Source organism: Rhineura floridana, chromosome 7 (assembly GCF_030035675.1).
Source record: "Rhineura floridana isolate rRhiFlo1 chromosome 7, rRhiFlo1.hap2, whole genome shotgun sequence".
Taxonomy (NCBI): Eukaryota; Metazoa; Chordata; class Lepidosauria; order Squamata; family Rhineuridae; genus Rhineura; species Rhineura floridana.
Window position 1 is genome coordinate 14237171 of NC_084486.1, and position 16232 is coordinate 14253402.

Consider the following 16232-nt stretch of genomic DNA (forward strand, 5'->3'; position numbering starts at 1 on the left):
TTCCTTAAAAGATTTGGTGTTCTGCGCTACTTGCATGGCTGCTGGTTAGGAAAGCATTTCCTCCACAGAGATCTTGTTGTGTGTGTTGTTACCACATAGCCCTGTATTTAGCATGGTCAGACTTCAAAGAACATCACTGCACAATGGAATTTTTGAGATCAACTTCCAAACTGTCTAAGTGGACCCTTTCTAGCTGTTTTAGTAAAGTAATATTTTAACAGTAAGTGGCTTGAGGAAAATGCCATAATTATGACTAAAATTAATATTTTTAACTTGCAGTTCTTAATTATAGTCATGTAGGCTTTCAACTGTAGAACGTGTTATTAAGAAGTCATTTACAAATCTTGAATGATTTGCATCAATGATCCTTACAACTCTGTAAGGCCATTATTATGATGCTATTATTGCAGATGATGGGCTTGGACTCACTATAGCCTCTTAACAAGTTCATGATAGATAGGGGATTTGAACTGAGGATTTCTCAGCTCATACTCTTAGCCACTAAACTACACCTGAAGTGATTCTCCTAAACTATTTTGGATCCTGTCTGACATTTCTGAGATCCTAGCAAGTCAGCTACTCTTGCAATCAAAGTTATTTGAAATTAGTCAGTCTGCCCATTTCTTTAATGTGGGACAAAAAAGATCCCTCTTGGGGGACCTTCCTAGCTGCCTATCCAGGTCAAAGCATCTAGCTACAATACTTTAGCCAGTGCCCTCTTATCTTGTACAGAGATCTTCTCAACATAGTTATCTATATTTCAATGTTTGCTTTTCATTTCCAAGTATTTACAGACTTATGTGTCTGTCTGACAAAGTGAGTCCATCTCAGAGAGAAGACGTTGTTGTTGTTGTTGTTGTTATATCCCACCCTTCCTCCCAGCAGGAGCGCAGGGCGGCAAACAAAAGCACTAAAAACATTAAAACATCATAGAAACGAACTTTAAAACACATTAAAACAAAACATCTTCAAAACTTTTCTTTAAAAAAGCAGTCCAAACATCTTAGATTAAAAACATTTCAAAAAAGAAAGTTTAAGAACATATAAAAAAGCAATTCCAACACAGATGCAGACTAGGATAGGTCTCAAAAGGCTTGTTGAAAGAGGAAAATCTTCAATAGGCACCGAAAAGTTCACATAGATGGTGCCTGTCTAATATTTAAGGGGAGGGAATTCCTCAGGGTAGGTGCCGCCACACTAAAGATCCGTTTCCTATGTTGTGCAGAACGGACCTCCTGATAAGATGGTATCTGCAGGAGGCCCTCACCTGCAGAGCACAGTGATTGACTGGGTATATAAGGGATAAGATGGTCTTTCAGGTATCCTGGTCCCAAGCTGTATAGGGCTTTATACACCAAAACTAGAACCTTGAACTTGGCCCGGTAGCAAATGGGTAGCCAGTGCAATTCTTTCAGCAGCGGGGTGACATCTTGGCAATACTCTGCCCCAGTGAGCACTCTCGCCGCCATATTTTGCACCAGCTGCAACTTCCAGACCAACCTTAAGGGCAGCCCCACATAGAGTGCATTACAGTAATCCAGCCTGAAGGTTACCAGTGCATGGACAACAGTGGTCAGGCTATCCCAGTCCAGAAACTGCTGCAGCTCTCCTACCAGCCAAAGCTGATAAAAGGCACTCCTAGCCACTGAGGTCACCTGGGCCTCTAGCGACAAAGATGGATCCAGGAGCACCCCCAGAATACGAACCTGCTCTTTTAGAGGGAGTACGACACCATCCAAAGCAGGCAACTGACCAATTATCCGAACTCGGGAACCATCAACCCACAGTGCCTCCGTCTTGCTAGGATTCAGACTCAGTTTATTGGCCCTCATCCAGCCCACCACCGAGTCCAGGCAGTGGTCAAGGGCTTGCACGGCCTCTCCCAATTCAAATGTTAGGGAGAAATAGAGCTGTGTATCTTCAGCATACTGCTGACACCTCACCTCAGATCTCCTGATGACCACTCCCAAGGGCTTCATATAGATGTTAAACAGCATGGGGGACAAGGTTTTACCCTGCAGCACCCCACAGCACAACTGCCAGGGGCCTGAAAGACAGTCACCCAATGCTATTCTCTGAGAGTGACCTTGGAGATAGGATTGGAACCCCTGTAAAACAGTGCCTCCAATACCCATCTCACCAAGTTGGCCCAGAAGTATACCATGGTCAATGGTATCAAATCTGCTGACAGATCAAGTAAGAATAACAGGGTCGCACTCCCCCTGTCCTTCTCCTGTTAAAGGTCATCCCATCAGGGCGACCAAGGCCGATTCAGCCCCATAACCAGTCCTGAACCCAGACTTTCATGGGTCAAGATAATCTGTTTCATCCAAGAGTACCTGCAGTTGCTGTGCCACAACCCTCTCAATCACTTTCCCTAAAAAGGGGGTATTTGCGACCGGTCGGTAGTTGTCACAAACCAATGGGTCCAGGGTGGGCTTTTTCAGGAGTGGTTGGATCACCACCTCTTTCAAAGCAGCTGGAACCACTCCCTCCCACAATGATGCGTTGACCACACCCTGGATCCACTCGGTCAAACCCCCTTGGCAAGCTTTAATAAGCCAAGAAGGGCAAGGGTCAAGAGGACATGTTGCTGGCCGCATCAACGCAAGCACCTTGTCTATGTCATCAGGCTGCATCAATCAAAACTATTCCCAAGAAGTTGCAGCAGACGTTGCACTGAACACCTCATTGGGGACAACAGTAGATGTGGATGGGGCATCAAGACTGCTATGGAGGCGAGCAACTTTACCCTCAAAGTGCCTTGCAAACAATTCATAGTGGGCCTCCAAAGGGTCTCAAGCTCCATTTCCTGGAGTTGATGTCAACAGACCCCTGACAATATGGAAAGCTCCACTGGATGGTAACTTGAGGATGAGATGGAGGATGCTGCCCTCACCACCACACAGTAGGCATAGTTATGATGTTTTACTAGTGCCTGATCAACCTCACAGCACATCTTTCACCACTTGCACTCTAGCCATCGTCCAGTGTGTTTCACTGCCCTTAGCTCACTGGTGTACCAAGGTGCAAACCGGGCTCCCCAATGTCGGAGAGGATGCTCGGGGACAACCGTGCCAAGAGCCCGATGCGCCTCACTGTTTCACAGTGTGACAAGAGCTTCAACAGGGTCACCTACTCTACTGGGAACTCCCCCACGGCATTCAGGAATCCAGTGGATTCTGTTAGTCTCCGGAGACAGACCATCATAATCTGTCCACCCCCCCTGCAGGGAAGGATCAGACCCAGAAGTCTAAACTTCACTAGGAAGTGGTCTGACCATGACAATGAGGTGACATCCATCCCCCCCATCTCCAGACTACCCCTTCCTCCATCTGGAGCAAAAACCAAGTCGAGGGTGTGCCCTGCCCTGTGTGTCGGGCCAGTGACTACTTGAGATAGCCCCATGGTTGTCATGGAAGCCATGAAGTCCCAAGCCGGAACACTAGAGGCAGCCTCAGCATGGACATTGAAATAGCCCAGCACTATCGTTCTGGGCTCCTCCAACACCACAGCCGGCCTCCGCCACCTCAGTCAGAGAAGCTGCTGGGCAGCAGGGTGGATGGTACACTATGAGCAACCCTAGTTTCCTGACTCCTTGGCCCGACACCAGGTGCAGGCCCTCACAGCCAGCTCGAAGACAGAGTGGTTGTCTTGTCAATGTGGTTACAATATTTTTTAGAATGGTGCATTCTCCCACATTTTGGCTTAAGGGCCTTCACAATTTAAAGCTCCCAGCTCTTTTTATCTCCTTAGAGAAATAACTCCTTTTGAGGCCATCTGTGCTGCTAACATGGTTTCTGAAGTGATGATTTTAAGTCTTATTTCTTCAGCCTGGCTAATCTTCAGTTATCCCTGTGGTTAATTTAAATTGTTTTAAAGAAAGCGGAGGCGGCTTTCAAGTGGTGTGAACATGTATACAAAAATTAGAGTTTGATTGTAAAATAAGGATATAATAAAGTTGTGTCCCTTTTGCGCCATATGACCTCCTTTTTTTGTAGTATTGGCATTTTGTCCTTTATTAACAAGCATAATGCTTAGAGTTAAAGCATATTATATGTTTGAATACTCCTAAGCACTAAGCACTGTCATCGTTAACACTCCCTTATAAGGTAGGATTGTATTCTGATCCTGCCTATATTGCAGATGGGAGGACAAAGTAAGGCTGAAATAATAATTACTTGCCTAAGGCCACTGAGGGAGTTGGTTGATTTCCCAGTTCAGCCTCAACCTTGGACTCTTAATCTCTACAATGTACAAGTTCTATACTAGGCTAGCTCCTCTCTCTTGGCATGAGGTCAGATGCAGCATTTCCCACCTTGAAGATAAACGAGACAGTGTTTTTAAAATGCACATGACATCACATGCTCCTGAAACAATTGACTTGTTATGGCATAGCATGTAGGTCCACATTGCAGAATCATGGTGTGTTCCCTTCCTTTCCTCAGTCCAATCTAATCTTAGTTTGCTGCTTATTCATAACCATTAAGTAACATACAATATACAATGTAACCCTTCATTAACTGAGGATGGCTCTGTGTTAGATCAGCCACAATTTGAACCAGAAGCCTCTAGGCCTGCACACAGCCCTCTCTTGTGGTGAGCCACTTGAGACTGCAGAGTGGAGGATGTAGGGACGGTAATGTCTTTACAGATCCTACCATGACTCCATTCCCCATCTCTCTGTAGTTTATGACCTGCCTGTCAGCCTCCTATATCCTCTGTATATCCTAGTATGCCAGCTTCCCTAGAAAGTTGAAATTATGTCAGTTTCCTTATCAGTTTTCCTACCATTCTGTCTGCCTGAATCTTTTTTCCTGCCGTTCTTTGGGCAAACTCCTTGGCCTTCAATTGACTCTGTCTTAGAATTGGCTCTTCCTTCAGGATTGCCCCATGCTTCGTATAGCTACAAGCTCAGTGCTACCAGGACTTGCACTTCAGCTCTCCAAGTGTTCAGGTACCTACAGTCCAGAATTGAGAGTGTGTACACAGAAGTAATGACCACAGAAGTGAAAGACACATGCATATCCTGTTTTGTGTTTCCTGTGCAATGTGGCAATAGCAAATTCATGCCTCTCCCCTCAAGTGAATTTATGCTTATTTTGTTTCTGTCCTGAGATGCTTATTCAGGCTCCTAGAGCAGAGGGAGCCAATATGCTACCTTCCAGATGGTATTGGACTCCATGTCCCATCAGCCCAGCCAGCCAATGGTCAGGGATGTAATCTGACAACATCTGGAGGGCACCAGGTTGGCTACTTTTGCTCTAGAGGCTCAAGGAAGATGAGCATTGACTACCTCTATCTTTAAACAACTGAAGGTGATGTTTTCAAGGGATCTCAGTAAAATATGTTTATTTTCCTTTTGGTGTTTATTTGGGATTGGGTAGGCTCTAAAAGACAGAAATAAACTTGCTAAACTTAAATATTTCACAGTATAATTTAATGATGTGTTGTGGTACTTTTTTCCTCCTGGTGCTTCTTTACTCTTGGCAAGAGGGCAAGCAGGGGCCAGACAAGGGAACTGAGTACAGGATGAGATCATACAAAGCTTTGTCAGGGAGAGATACTGTTCGATATCTCTGCAGGTAGATAAGGAGGAGGGGGAGACAGGAGGCAGGAGTGGCTTTAGAGCAAGAATATGCTGCAAAAGTTCCTTTGCAGATATTGAAGTGAATTAATCTTTGACCACCCTGGATAGGTGGCTCAGCATGAAATTCTTTCCTTCAGGTTCTTTCCTTCAGCTCAGTTCAGATGACAGCCAAATTTCAACCTTGATTGACTCTGAGTGGCTTCCTTTTTATAATACAGTGAGATGAGAACATCACTGAATCATCATTGTGTTGGTCAATGTTATTAAAGAATATAAAAACCTCAGAAAAGCTTATAGTTTTAAATGCATATTATTAGGAGAGTGTTTGGTGTGGGGGGTGGGGGGTAATGGAGGTTGCATTTCTTTTAGGTCCTTCATGGGTGACTTGTCATCATAATCAAATAGGGTTTTTTGGGCTTTCATAGCATCTCACATAAGTTACCTTACTAAAACTGAAAAAAACAACAAACCTGCGACGTAGGTCAATATTATTATCCCCATATTGTTGATGAAATAATTTGATGAAATTTAGTGCCTGAAGCCACTTGAGAGTTCATAGCTGAAATGAGATTTCAGGTTCAGATTTCCCAGCTCATGACTCATTTCTCCTACTTTTAGACCCTCCACTGGGATTCTACAGTATTTGCCAGGGTATCATAGAGGGATAGGCCCCGTGCTTCCCTTGGGATAGAAACTTCGCATCCTACTTTTCAGTGAAGTTCATGTTGTACACCTTTATCTGGCAGATTAATGACCTCTTCCCATGTTGACATTTAAGGGACACAGAGTGCTTTTGCATGTTACCTCTGTGTCCTTAAATCCTCCTAAAATTTAACACATTAGTTTTGTCACTAACAGGCATTTGTGTCTTACATCACTTTCCAGCTGTGTTCTTTGGGGCATCCAATAGCCCTTTTACAGGGATTTGTACTACTTGGGAATGGTAACTTGCTGTAGATTTTTTTTTAAAAAAAACACCCTGTATTTAGGGCCAGAAATTTAGCAAGCATAGTTTATAATTGCCTGCAACATCAAAAATTAGAGAGTGATATACAAGAAGGGAAAAAATGACCTGCTAGCTCAGATATGCACAAAAGGCATGTAGTACAGACCTGATATGATACAGGAAGGGCTTACCACATGCCATTGTGCATATTTGAGCTTGTAAATTAGTTTTTCACTCTTATATGTCACTCTCTGTGGAAGTTATTGCATGTTTGAATGTTGCACCACACTGCTGCTATTTTTAACAACATTCTTTGTACTTCAAAAGAAACCATGTAAAGGAAAAGGATTTTAGCCCTCTCTTCAGTATGTTAACTTTCCGTCTGCATTGTTTTTCTTTTCATTCCGTACTATGTTCCATCTACAGTCTGGAGTGGAACAATTCAGGAAGGGACAGTGTTCAAACTGGCCACTGTTAAGTAAGTTGTCAAGATTGCTCCTTGCCCTTTGCAGTTTTGAATCGGTTTTCTGTAATACCTAGTGGAATTAAACTTTTTAAAAAATGAATGCAACTTGGTTGCTCTGTTTGTTCAAGCGGTTTGTTTCCTAAGTTATTTCGAGTGTATCTGGAGATGTGGCTTACAGAGAGAAAAAGCTTATTCTTGTGATTGACTAAGTATCAGTGGGTTTTTTGTGTTTTGTTTTGGTGTATTAATTTTCTAAGAAGTCCCAATTTAATATGCTGAGAATTATATGTTGGCAATAAAAAGAGAGAGCATATATACCCTGAAAGTGGGATTCAGACAGAGGATGAGTTCCAAATGTGGCACAGTCTGACTTAAAACAAAGTCTTTCAAATTTTGACTGATTCCAAATTTGAATTCCGTAGCATGAGCTTCTTACGTCTTTTTAAAAATCTTCTGTGTTTGAAGCCCTGCGTCAGTGATATGTGTAGAATCAATATAAGCTAAAAGTCTCCACTAGAGTCAACTGCATTTTTGTCATTGCCTCTAAATAGGATAAATGTCTTTTGGAAGAACTATTGTGGTCTGAAGCATTGAGTTCTAATGCATCACAAGCCAATAACTATTGAGTTCTCATCCTTTTCCTTTTGACTTATGCCATATAACCTTGGCTAAGTCACTTAACCTGTTTGCACCTCTTACCTTCTTTTTTTAGGAAATTACCTACTGCAATTGTTTGTTTTTACACTACCAGGCATGAGGTATTATGGAGACTTAATCACCACTGGAGAAAGAAAATAAAGTTTCATTTAATGTTGTAAAGTGGTAATGTTTCACCAATACGCAACTAATTGTGCCTAGAGAGACTTGATTCCTTATTGTGAAGGATCAGCAAAGTTAGCTTATATGTTTGTGTTACAAAGAGTGAATCCGCATTAGTACTTTGTCACAGATGTCTGTACATCCCAAGCCTGTGCATGTTTACTCAGAAGAAAGTCACATTTGCACTTACAAATATATGTAGAATTGCAGCCTTACTTTCCCCTCAAAAGTTCAGCAACACTTTGAGGCATTTTCCAGTAAGCATCACCTATACTGTGTAAGGGAAACTTTTCACAGATGGTTGAGGCTGGCAGAAGGGCCCCTCACTGCCACTGATTGAACTGCTTTTATTCTAGCGAGGGGTAGGGCAGGGAGAAGGTCCAGAGAAAGAGATGTAAAAGAAGCAAGGGCCTGAGAAGGTGAAGGAATTGGGGTTGAAAGAGGGGGGAATTAGAAGAAGATGAGAAGGCCAGGGAAGATCTCTGAGATATGAAGCACACTATTGGACAGAGAATGAATGGAGAGAGGTCTTGCATAGGTGAGGAAAGCTGCTGTTCACAAATGGATTTGAAATAACCAACCAAATTGTTGCTTGCCATGGTGAAAGGTACTCCTTCTGTCCTCTTGGGCAGAAATATTTGGCTTCAGTACCATTATCATGGACAGCATCTTCCATATTCTCTCACTCATGACAGGGGAGCATAAGTGATAATTCAAAGTAGAAAGCATGGGAAGGGGAAAATAGGTCGGAAGGAATGTGGCCTGTGGACAAAACAGAAGGAAAATTGGCTTCAGAAAACATTTCTGAGGAAGTAGATTGAGGCTAGATTATTTGAAGAGGTTAGGGAGCCAATATATTTGTATCCAAAAGTTAAAGTAGCAATATTAGCATGAAAAAACCCGTAACTGTTTTAATAAACGTCTGAAGGCCCTTCTGAACACCAATAAGCCCACTACATCTCTTAAATGCTACAAATTAATACAATGGCCAATGTGATCTTTTCACTTACAGAAATCACTTTGTGTCTTTATTTTTCTTCATTTTTTTATCAAAGCTACAACAATTCCACATAAAAGGAAACACATTTCTTGGGGAATCTTTTCCAAAGTTGGAAATAATATTTTTTCAAGTCACCTCCATGAATTCCCATCAGTTAATCTAAGACCCTTTTTCAAAGAACCAGTTGATCTAACACAAGCCACACCAGTCCTCATGCACTGAAAATGTAGAAGAACCCATTTTTATTCATTTCAGACTTCATTTTGGAGAGGCTTCAGCATACCAGGTTCTTCCCAGGGGGATGTTATTCTGAGTATCTGAGCAGAAATGGGACAGTTGGTTTCCTGTATGATGAGGTCTAAATCAGATTTGTCTTATTCACTTCAAACATTGTGGCTTTCCCATCATAGGAAAAACAAACCTAACAAATCGTATTATTTGATGTGCTCACTGCAGAAGCAATTTCATTAAGACAAAAAAACCCCAGCAGCTTCTAGGATCTCGGTGTGAAAAATGATTTGCTGCTGGTCTAAAATGAGATTGGTAGATGTAAATTGTTGGGAATTTGTAATGGTTGTTGTGTCCCACTGGGAAATATTGTCCTGGCCTCATGGCCTTGAAATACAAGACAGCAATGTGAAAAGGATATTTTTAAAAAGACGACTGGGGTTTCTCTGTAATATTGCAATCTAAAATGTAGCCTTCTCCAAACAATAAGTACTTATGAAATTCCAAAACTTCCAAAGTGCTATGTATCATCCTGTCAGATCCAGATTTTGTACAATTGGTGGGGGTTAGGTAGGGCCTTGTTTTGCTGTTGGACCACTTACTGTCTAAGTCTCTTGGGGCTCATCTACATGGTGGTTTACTGTGTTTGGTGCTACTCACATCTTCGTTAAATTTGTATGGTTCACAAGATGCCACCAGCAAACAGAAGCTATCATGTAGTTCCCCCCCTGTAAATCTGTACTAACCCAATCCACTGATAATATGAAAAGGGAAGAAAAAAAGTCTTCACTCTGTATCTCTAGTGCTTGCAGACGCTATGCCTCGAAGCTTTTAGGCGGGTGTGTCAATCGTTCGCCTCTCCAGGCCCACTGTTTCCTCCTCCCTCCTTTCATTTCATTTCCTGTAGGCTGACAGGCAACTTCAGGCTGCTGTCCTCCATTCTGCTGGACTTTTTTATGTTGCTGCAAATGGTGCCATTATTTTTCTTTTCCCCCTAGCTTGTGCGCAAAAGCATAACACTGCTCAAACAAAGATTTGTATTTCAGCTGTAACATACCGGTGAAAATGTAAATAATTGCACTTCTAAGTTGTTGGTTTTTTAAATGGAACCTACTACAACTGGTAGAGCAAACTGAGCATGCTCGCTGGCCAAGCAACCAGAGGGAGTGGAAATGTTAAATTAGATGGCATGGTCATTAGGAAACTGTGTGATTGATCCTTCCCCTCAGTGTGAATAGAAAATACCATGTTTGCAGCTGGCATTGAGCCCTTACTGTGGACGGTGCAAACAGAGAATGGAGGTGAAAACAACGTCTTTAGTACAAAGTAATGCTCCCATGTGGATAAGCCCTTAAATGACTGAGAAGTAGTAGAGGCTCCTTTACTAAACTGATAACATCATCATCATTATTTAATTATTTATTCCATTTATATACCGCCTATCAGAGCTTGGAAAAGTTACTTTTTTGAACTACAATTCCCATCAGCCCCAGCCAGCATGGCCACTGGATTGGGCTGATGGGAGTTGTAGTTCAAAAAAGTAACTTTTCCAAGCTCTGCCGCCTATTAACTTAATCTTCTGGGTACTTCACAATATTAAAATACAGGATGCATGTACAATTTTTTTTAAAAAACATTTTTTTTATTGTTTTAAAACAATACATAACAGCACATGAAATCTTCTAAAAGGCAGCCCAAATCCAGCAGCATAAAATAAAGTTTAAAACTAGCACAAAACCAGTAAGGAGAAAATAATTTGATGCAAGGAATTAAAACTACCTAAAATGTATGTGTCTTGTAAATTAAAAGGCCTGGGAGAATAAAAAAGGTATTCACTTGGCATCTAAAAGACAATAATATTAGGCACCAGGTGAGCCTCTCTGGGGAGGGCATTCCATAAAAGGGATGCCATCATCAAAAAGGCCCTCTTGCTTTTCACCACCCACCTCACTATATTAGACAGAAGAACCTAGTGAAGGGGCCTCCAACAATTTCAAGGACCAAACTGGTATATGTGGAAGAAGGCTTTCCTTCAAGTAACCTGGTCTCAAGCTATTTAGGACTTTAAAGATTGAAGCAGCACTTTGAACTGCGCCTAGGAATGGACTGGAAGCCAGTGCAGGTGATGAAGCACTGATGTGATGTGACATATTTATGATTCACCATCAATATCTACCTATAAGCTACCTATTAGCTACCGGGCTAAGTGCGAGGTTCTAGTTTTCGTGTACAAAGCCCTATATGCTTGGGACCAGGATACCTGAAAGACTGTCTTATCCCTTATATACCCAGTCGATCACTGCGCTCTGCAGGTGAGGGCCTCCTGCAGATACCATCTTATCAGGAGGTCCGTTCTGCGCAACATAGGAAATGGACCTTTAGTGTAGTGGCACCCACTGTTTAGAATTCCTTCCTCCATCTGTGTTATCTTTTCAGCACCTACTGAAGACCTTCCTCTTTCAACAAGCCTTTTGAGACCATATCCCAGTCTGCATCTGAAATACTTTTTAATATGTTTTTAAACCTTCTTTATAAAATAGATGTTTTTAAAGCTCTTAAAAATGTTTTTAAGTATGTTTGTTTTAATAAGTTTTTAATGGTTGTTTTGTTTTAATATATTTTAAAGTCTGTTTTTATGATGTGTTAAAGTGCTTTTAATGCTTTTGTTTGCTGCCCTGGGCTCCTACTGGGAGAAAGGGCAGGATATAAATCTAATAAATAAATAAATAAACTAGCTGCCCTATTTTGAACCAGCTGACATTTTTGGGTCATTTTCAAAGCCAGCTCCAAATATAATGTACTGCAATAATCCAGCTGGGAGGTTACTAGAGCATAGATAATTGTCTCTGTCTAAGTAGGGTCATGGTTGGTAGATCAGTGTTAGCTGATAAAAGGCACTCCAAGCCACCAAGCTCACCTCATCCTCAAGCAACAATACTGATTTTAAAGGAAGTGCAACCTCATCCAAAGCAGGTTGAATACCCAAGTGAGTAGATGAAGTATGCACCAACAGTTCCTTCATCTTGTCTGGATTGAGTCTTCGTTTTTTGGCCTTCATATAGTCCATAACCCTGCTCAGGCACTGGTCAGAACACCCACTGCCTCAGCGGGATTAGATGAAATGCAAATGTAGAGATGGGTGTCATCCGCTGATTTGTGACACCTCAGCCCATGTCCGTGAATGTGGTTTCCAGTGGTTTCATGGTTATGTTAAATAGCATAGGGGACAGACTAGAGCACTGAGAAACCCCATAGTGTAAACACCAAAGGGCAGAGCAATTATCCCCCAGCACCACTTTCAGGAATCTATCATTTAGGTAAGGAGATGAACACCACAATGGGGATACCGCTACTCCCAACCTAGGCAGCCTATCCAGAGGGTTACTATCATGGTTTTGAAAACTGAAGAGAGGTCCAAGAGAATCAATAAGTTCATACTCCCCCACAGCCATAAACAAAACATAAACAAAACCATGTAACAAAAATAAGAAAAAAGGATTAAAACACAGCTGAAAACATTTTATCATCTCAGACCTCTTCAGCCATCAAATGCCTAAGTAAACAGGAATGTTTTCAAATTCTTTCTGAAAGTTTATAGTGATGGAGACAAATGTACTGGGGGAGGGCATTTCATAAAAGGGGACCCACCACTGAAAAGGCCGTGTGATGGGTCATTGCCAACTAGGCAGCACTAGGTGGTGGCACTATCAACAAGGCCTTGCCAGTTGTAGGGTCCAAGATGATTGATAATGGGGAAGATGCTCTTTTAGATATTTGAGTTCCAAACCATTTAGGGCTTTATATGCTAGTATTAACATATTGAATTGTACCCAGTAGCACACTGGCAGCCAGTGCAGCTCTTTCAGGACCAGTGACATATGGTCCCATCAGTCTGCCCTACTTACCAGCCTTGCAGCCGCATTTTCCACTAGCTGCAGCCTCTAGAGCACCTTCAAGGGCAGCTCCACATATCCTGATAGTTGGAGTGGAACCACTCCAGTACAGTACCTCCAACTTCCACCTCAGTTGCTCCAGAAGGACACCATAGTCAATAGCATCAAGAGCCGCTGAAAGGTCAAGGAAAACCAACATGGTCACATTGCCCCTGTCTCTCCCCCGATAAAGGTCACTTAACACCTCCCATGAAATACAGAGAAACTGGACAAAAGAAAACAATGCCAAAACAGACTTCAGTGTCTGAAGTGTCTCTACCTATTGACTGAAAGAGTTGTGGCTTAAGTTTAGTCAAATTAGCCTCCTGCCTCTGTCTCACTAGTTGAGGTGTTACAAAGTGTTTATGAAACTTTACAACATGTTGTTTATGTTTACAAACATCTGTCAACATTAAAAAAATTGCTTCCTGTCCCCTCACCCCAAAACGTGACAATACATTAGGCCTAGAAACAGATGGGACTATTAGCAGGAAGCAGTGCAGCGATAATAATGACAGTCTCACAGCTATGAGAATGTATGACCAGAGCTTGGAAGATTACTTTTAAAAAGTAATAAATTACAGTTACAATTACTTGGCCCCAAAAAGTAGTAATTACTGTTACAATTGCAATTGCTCTGAAAGTAACTGATTACTTTACTTTTTCTCAAAAGTAATCACTACAATTACATTTCAGTTACTTTTTTAAAAAAACTCCTGCAAGGTGCTGGCCTTGGCTGCTGCACATCAAAGTAGCCTAAAATAATATTAAAACTAAACACACACACTTAGGGGGTAGTAGAAGGGTTCGAATCCCACATAGCCATGAAGCTCCCTGGGTGACCTTGGCCAGTCACTGCCTCTCAGCCTCATGAAAACCCTTTTCATAGGGTCGCCATAAATCAGAATCAACTTGAAGGCAGTACATTTATTTTTTATTTTGAAGATGATGATTATGATAAATATGTAATCATGTAGCATTCAAATTAATTCTGTATGAGAAACATTCCATGCCAAGCTTGGAAAACCAAGGAGGAGGTATAAAATATAGACAAAAATACTTTGACAAATGCTGTTTATCCTTTATGTCTCTATCTATAATTAGCAATACAGCTGAATGATGTATGTAAAGCATTTTTTCTCTTTTTCTTTTTTCTTATTATTTTAGTACTATTGCTAAAGTTCTGATGAAAGAATAAAGCGTTCATTAGCCAAATTCAAATGATTAGATCACATAAACTCCACTGAAGCTGGAGTTTTTGTCATAGAAAAGGCAAAAAACACATACCCTACGATCGCCCCATAGACAATCAGAACTAATATCAAATCCTGTAGTTTGTTAAGGGTGCTGGGAATTGTAGCTCTGTGAGGGGTAAACTACAGTTCCCAAGATTCTTGGGGAAAAGCCATGTGCTTACATGTATGGTGTCTACAGGGAGAGTCTTACAGACTGATCCTATACTCCCAGAAGTAAATCCTATTGACTCCTATGGGAACTACTCCCAAGTAAGTATGCTTGGGATTGCAGCTTTTATGTCATGCTTAATAGCCACTTTGTGTTAAATTGAACAGAATACAGTTTCCAATCAGATTTAAACACTTTAGCCACTTAAACTGGTCAGAGTGTCATTCCCTCTATTTCTGAAGCTAAGGCTAGAAGTGTTGCTTATGTAGCCATGTATCACCCCACACATAATGAGTATTAGTGGGCAAGAGGGAACCCCAAGTGTTGCAGAATATTAATAAAAAAGTGAGAGAAAAAACAGAAAGGGGATGACTTCCACAACAGCCCAAATGAGTACTGAGCATGCTGTTATGGAATGCTAAGTGGCACTCTCTCTCTCTCACTCTGTGTGTGTATGTGTGAGAGAGAGATTTTTATTTAAGGCACTCCAAAAGACTGTTTGGCTGAAGAGCAGAATTTTTTTTAAGTACTTGAAATTAAAATAAAAGATTGTGTAGGTTCACCATGGGGGGGGGGCTCTCTATATATCTCACCCTATATGGCTTAGTAACTGGGTAGATGGTGTCTAGGGAAAGGTGAAGCAGGAAAATCAATCTAATACAGATGCCACCATGAAGAGGGATAGGTGAAGGTAGAAATTGATGTTAGAGACTTTAAAGACATTTTGAAATCTAATCTGGTCTAATTAGCAGCCTTTGAGATTTGTCTTCAGATGAGAAGGAACCAAAGAAATCTAATGCAAATGAATGCTTAGGAATTTGGTTTTAAAGGGCCAGCATGAGAGAAAAAGCACTTAAGCACAAGTCTCGTGTGTGTGTGTGTGTGTGTGTGTGTGTGTGTGTGTGTGTGTGTGTGTGTGTGTGTGAGTGAGTGAGTGAGTGAGTGAGTGAGTGTGAGAGTGAGTGTGAGAGTGAGTGTGAGAGTGAGTGTGAGAGTGAGTGTGAGAGTGAGTGTGAGAGTGAGTGTGAGAGTGAGTGTGGAGAGTGAGTGTGAGAGTGAGTGTGAGAGTGAGTGTGAGAGTGAGTGTGAGAGTGAGTGTGAGAGTGAGTGTGAGAGTGAGTGTGAGAGTGAGTGTGAGAGTGAGTGTGAGAGTGAGTGTGAGAGTGAGAGTGAGAGAGAGAGAGAGAGAGAGAGAGTGAGAGAGAGAGTGTAACTCCAGCAATACTAGATCAGTCTATATGAAACATGAGCACAGATACCCTGGAATCTAGGAGAATGGCAGTCCCTAGCTGTATATTAAAAGAAGGGGAAGGGTACCAAGTGCCAATAACTGTCAGAAGGCATTTGTTGAAGCAGCTTTGGCAAGACAGACACAACTAATTTAGTAAGGCCTCACTGAGGCATATTAAGCTGTCAGTCTGGATAGGAGTTTAATAATCCACAATAGATCAAAGGTCCACTTGTCCCTTTGGTGGTAGGCCAGATGTACACACAAAGTCCAAGGAAGAGAAGGTCTTGAAGAAAATATAGAGCAGGAAAACATGGATGAAATGGAGCCAGTCCCAAGAATAAAGGAGATAATACCTTTGTGGGGGATGCAGGGGAGGGGGGGTTGTGTCTCTCATGCTTCTCTATTGAGATATGAGTTATTCTTCTAATCTTTCCCCCTAATTCCATCAAAAAGGTAATATTTATTGGTGCAGGCAAGTGCTTTAACAGAACTATCTGAGAATTATGCAATTGTATACAGTCTTTTTTCTCCTGGTGAGGTTGTGTGTGTGTGTGTGTGTGTAAGGTCTATTTCTGTGAATGTTGTTTTGAAAAAGGAGTGGAAATAGTCGAGGCTA

At 41.7% G+C, this 16232-nt stretch overlaps 1 protein-coding gene across 20 annotated transcripts in view; it reads left to right on the plus strand.

Moving 5' to 3' along the window:
* ZMIZ1 (zinc finger MIZ-type containing 1) overlaps positions 1-16232 on the plus strand; it is a 621029-nt gene that overhangs the window by 406375 nt on the left and 198422 nt on the right. The window lies entirely within an intron of this gene.